This window comes from Sander vitreus, chromosome 3 (assembly GCF_031162955.1).
Source record: "Sander vitreus isolate 19-12246 chromosome 3, sanVit1, whole genome shotgun sequence".
Classification (NCBI taxonomy): Eukaryota; Metazoa; Chordata; class Actinopteri; order Perciformes; family Percidae; genus Sander; species Sander vitreus.
Genome location: NC_135857.1, coordinates 35,597,280 through 35,603,265, shown reverse-complemented (window position 1 = coordinate 35,603,265; position 5,986 = coordinate 35,597,280).

Here is a 5,986-nt window from a genome sequence, read left to right as displayed (position 1 = left end):
AAAAAAAAAAAAAAACCTTGTCAATCTTTTGTGCCTTTTTGGAAGACTTTTTCTTTTTTCTTCTTTCTTTTTCTTCACCCCTGCCTTCCAGGCAGCTAACCCTAACCTTAACCCTAAACATAACCATTGCAGCGCTGCCTTGGAGGAGACGTTGGGGGCAAAAAAACACCAAAGACCAAAGCATTTCCCTACCCACTCGGCCGGTCAAGCTAACAGTAAGTTAAGTGACTGTCCTGAAACTGTCCTGCAATTGAGCTAATGCTAGCTTGTGTCAGGTTATGTACGTTTTATTTTAGTGATCATTAATACTATATAGATGCTGTGATGCTGCAGTAAACAATGTTTGTTATGTGTGTCACTGAACAGTTCCTCGCGTCATTCCCCATAGAAGAAAATCTGTCACTGTCTGTCTGTGACCGTCACTAGCTTCACAATATTTTTAAAAGGTTTGGTAAGAAAACCTGCATTTTTAATTTCATCAAGTATCCTGTATTATAAATACATGTTTGGCATTTGTAGTAAACCGCTTGAAAATCAGTTGGAAATTCAGGGAGAAATTATGATTTTAATTGTGGATCGACCTTCTGCCTCCATAGAGACACGCATCAGGAGGAGCACAATGTTCGTTAGGAAATGGCCGCCGTGTCAACGTATCGCTCCAATAAACAGCAGCGGCCAATGTGGTATCTACGTATTTATGTATATATGTTATCCCAGAGGCTGCTTCAGCGGATTAGACACATGAGAACAGCTGGTTGTATTCGGGGGGGGGGGGTTTACGAGCTTTTGGCCAATTGTGGGATTTCTAACCCATGTATAATCATTTGTTTTATTAATTTGATCGGTCCTCTTCTTAAATAAACTGAGTTGAACTTTGACATTTAGTTTCTTCTTATTTTACACGTTTATTCTTTATTCTCTCTTATGACATCATACTTAAGTTCATCACAAACATTCAACATCAACACACATCTGCAGATACATGGTTTTCATTGGACAGGAAGGAAAAAAACTAATCTGAAAAGTAACTAGAAAATGTATTTCCTGCAGAAAATGTTTATGAATGCTGAAAAGCTAAACTGCTAACGTTGAACTAGATTGCTGGCTTTAATGTGACAGAAGGTGAAGCAGTAAGAATAGTTGGAAAAGTTGGAATAGTATTAATTAGTTTACATTTCTTTAACATGTTAAATAACACCAAACATGTATGATACTAAAGTGGAATATTTAAAGGCTTTCTGAGAAGCTGTCACTACACTGAATTGCAGGCTCTAATGTGAAGTTGTGCAAAAGTGGAAACTGTTCTAATTAATATGAATGTCTTTAAAAAGATGAATAATACTAACATTGTATGGAAGTTTTTGTAAAAGCTGAACTGAATTGTCGGCATAAATATTCAATATTTTCAAAAAGTACAAAAATAATTTACAAGTTGTAAAAAAGATTCTTAATGAATGAAAGATGTGGAACATTTTAAGGTTTGAAGGCAGGTAGATAGAAAGGCAGGCAGGCAGACAATAAAGATATTTTTATTACTTTTTGGGGCTTTTCCCTTTAGTGACAGAGGATAGACATGAAAGGGGGAGAGAGATGGGGGATGAGACGCAGCAAAGGGCTGCAGGTTGGATATGAACCTGGGCAGCTGCAGGACTCAGCCAACATTGGGCAAACGCTCTTACTGGGTGATAGAGGCCAATGAAGTACAACATTTCCCTCTGAGATGTAGTGGGGAAAATACTCAAGTAAAGTACAGTACTTGAGTAAATGTACTCAGTCACAGTCCACCACTAACTGATTAATACACTGTATGTGTATCTGTTGTCTCTCCTCCTGACATCCAGGTGGTGACGTTCTTTCGTTTTAAACTTTAAACTGATAAACCCTGACTTGGAGGAACCGAGGGGGTAAACGAGCATCCGCCTATGGGGAAATTCTTAGGCTAACAAGCCATCACCTGCCGTTAGCATCCCATTGACTCCCATTCATTTTGGCGTCACTTTGACAGCGAATAATTCCAAATCGGGGCTGAAGTTGTAACGTTGTTGCAGTTTTCATTTGGTTCGGTTTGCGTCACGCTGCACGTTATCAAACGCAGCAAACGCTGTAAACACACGTCACGTGGTGGAACCAGTCGCTTGTTGATTGGACAGAATATCAGAGGGAAACTGCATAAATGCATTATATGTAAGAACAAGAACGTTAAATTGGATCCTGGAAGGTTTCTAAGATTGGGCTGCACCGCTGAAGAAAGGGGCCCCAAAAGCTTAACAACCTTGGAGGCTGTAGTATCCAGAGCAACAATAAGGACTTCGGTCTTATCTTCATTAAGCTGCAAGCAATTGTTTGCCAACCAATCCTTAATGGAGGACAAACATTTGAGCAATGCTGACACTTTGTTAGTCTCTTCAGGATTAAAAGAGACATAAAGCTGGATGTCATCAGCATTACCATTGAGGCATCAAATACCTACTTAAGTGCAATGATTGTTCCACACTTTTTGTATCGCATGACAAGTTGGTCTCAAGCAGGTAAGACAGTCTTTAGACAAAAAAACACGTCAATATCACCACTGCAAAATACGACGGAGCATTAGGGCCACATCAAAGGGAAAAAAAATAAGGAGGAAGATATTTTTTTACATTTATTTTGCATTTCGAGAATAAAGTCGAAATGTCGAGAATAAAGTCAACTCCTTTATCACTTAATCACATTAGAGCGACTGTCCGCCATGCCAGCTGCCATGTAGGCAGCACCATAGATATGGGTTACATCCTTGGAGTGCCGCGCTCGCCTGAGCCCCACTCCTTCAGGATCAATTGTCTTATTGTGCCTCGTGATACAACGTATCCTCTCTGTATTGCACGTAGGTGTAACCATCGATACCCTTATTGCATCTGTCCATTACAAGCTACTTCAGTTTACAGGAATACGGCCACCTCTTCCAAGATTGTGTGGTTTCTCCTTCTGAAGAGACGCAGTTTTCGGCACAATGTCTTCAAAGTCCTAATACTTCTCACCATACTGTGTTTATGTGCTAAAAGAGAAAGAGTTCATGCACTTTGTAGACTACTATAGGTAGTAGTAGTAAAGTTAGTAGTTTGGTTTTTTCTCGACATTTCGACTTTATTCTCAAAATGCAAAATAAATAAAACATCTTCCTCTGTAATTTTTTCCCCTTGAACTAGAGGAGAGTGTAATATTCCCAATCGCAAAACTTCATGTGGTAAATGATCCTTTTCTTTTGTGGCCATAACTCAGTGGAATACTCTCTCCACACACCTTATTACATGTACAAATACTCAAACCTTTCAGAGTTTGACAAAAGCATGGTTACTGTCACACATTTATGAAGTGTGTGTGTGTGTGTGTGTGTGTGTGTGTGTGTGTGTGTGTGTGTGTATTGGGAGAGGTGAGGACTTAGCTTTGTTGGTATGGGGTGGGGTGGGGGGTTGGTTTTAGGAAGGGGGAACAATTGAGCACATGATAGTTGTAATTGTAAATTAGGTGTGACTGTGGTTGTAAAATTGTATGTTTTAATGTTTTGTATTTCACTTGCCTGGGATTTTTATTGTTTTACTGACCTGCCAATAGACTACGGGCGGAAAATAGCACTTGTGCTACAACCTGGCACAATGCATCTCTCCTTGTTCTTATACAAGGTTAATGTTAACTTGTGCATTGTCCCTGTTTAAATAAAATGACTCCTGAATCCAGAGAAATGATAAAGTATAGCTCGAGGTTAGGGTTGTTAAGATTAGGGTTAGGGTTCTTAGGGTTAGGGGGGTTATGGTTACATTTGGGGGTGTTAAGGTTAGGGTTGTAAAGGTTAGTATTAACACAAACAGCTCTTAGTGTTCAGGATCACCATCTACTTTAACAAGAGCTAACCATGCTAACCATGATGATCCATATTTGAGAAATCAAGTGTAGCTCTGCTGACAAAGTGAGATAGGACTGGAGGTGATCTGTTAGCGTGAGGACGAGAAATGACTCATCAAACATTACTGAAACTCACTTATTATTCATATTTCAAACCCAAAACTCATGATAGTCTGAGTCTGAAGTCTCTAATGTTTATTCTGTGCGGCAGTAAAAGTACCAATACACCCTGTCAAAGCCTACTGTGTTAGTACAAGTTAAAGTTCTGCTTTGAAGATATTACTGATTTAAAAGTACACAAGTATTATCAGCTAAATATACTTTAGTTTATCAAAGTAAAAGTACATAATTATTCACCCTGCTGCTCACAGCAGAGTTGATGTTGCTGATCTTCAGCTCATTAGATGGTCAGTTAGCTCCATCTAGTGGACAGATAGTAGAACTCCATCATCTGATGTGTGACCACACTTTTTCGGCTTGGTTGAAAATGACCAAGTCAAAATGATCTACCTACTATAAAAATGCAAAACATATACTTATATATACACATATTTATTTATAAATATATTTAAAATTCTTTATAAGTACAATATAAGTTGGTGTACCTTGCATAACTGCATGAACCCATATTGCACAATATAACTTGTGTACATTTCTTTGTCATCACCTCACTCTGATGACTTGCACCAAATGGAATCAGCCAGGGATCCATAGTCCAGACAGTAGCTGCTGATGGCCAGCCTCAAGCACATTTCCAAATGATGATCAGTCATGGTGTAACGGTATTTGGACTTAATAATCTTCATGTGGGAAAAGGCTGACTCACATAAATAAGTGGAGCCGAATAATGCAGTCAAGGAGGTAGCACATTTCCTCATGTTGGGGTACTTTTCCTCTGAGTAAGTTCCAAAACTGTCCATGAGCCTTGGACTTGAGCTTAATGTCAGCTTGTAGTGTCAGGATCTCATCCTCCATTCCAGACGAGTTCAGGTTAAACAGTGTTGCAATTTTTGATGCAAGTAAATCAACCTTAGCATCTTCCCGAAAACGGTAGGACATGAATGTTGCGACTGGCTCCAATAAAGCAAAGTCTTGAAGCCATTTGTTAAAGTCTGACAGACAGTTTTCAATCTGCTCTGTGTAGCATCCACTGTCAAGTTGCACACACGTCTTCCCTTGCATCTCCAGTTCTGATACGAGCTTCTGGAAGCTTCACCTTTCTCCTTCTCAGTTTGCTTTTCGGACGGAAGTCAGTGTCGTAGCTTTTATGAACAGTCCGAAAATGCTGCTCCACATTTCCCTTCTTCGGAATAGCAATGGTAGATTTGCAGAATAGGACATTGTGAAAAAGAAATCTTCCTCCCATTCTGTATGGAAGTGGTAGGCTTTTGGCTTCTTACTTGGTCCAGCTCCCCCACTCATTTTTATACCCTTTCTTAAGTTTAGTAGAAATAACTTAGGCTAACTGGGCAACTTGCTAGCTTGCTGGAATGTTGCTGCTGTTGTGTTGCGTGCTGACCCGTGTGTCAGAAAAGATCAGACGTTAGACTGGTTGTCCTGTATGTCAATCAAGTGACAAATATCATAGTGAGGATAGTTGATAGGCGGACGTCTAATTTTGTTTTAATGCCATGCGATCTACCCACACTACCTTTGCGATCGACCGGTAGATTGTGATCGACCGGTAGATTGTGATCGACCGGTAGATTGCGATCGACCGGTAGTTTGCGATCGACCGGTAGATTGCGATCGACCGGTAGATTGTGATCGACGTAATGGGCACCCCTAACTTAGATCCACCTGGACGTCATGCATTGTATTCAAACCACAGCCATCTTCCAACTACTGAGACAGCCTTGGTTTGCGTGTGCCTGAAGGAAAGAGCAGCTGATTCCATGTTTTCTACTGTATTTGTGCAGCCTGGTCTCACAGAACTACGTGAAATGATCAGGAACTGTTAACAACTCATTACGTGGTGGTGGCACGGAATGTGTGAAAAATCCATTTGGTCACCACGGAAAACAATGCCGATGTAAAGTCAACGAGAAGATGACGTAGCATTAAGAACGACTACGGTAGAGAGTAGTAGGAAGGCTGGTTGGGGGGG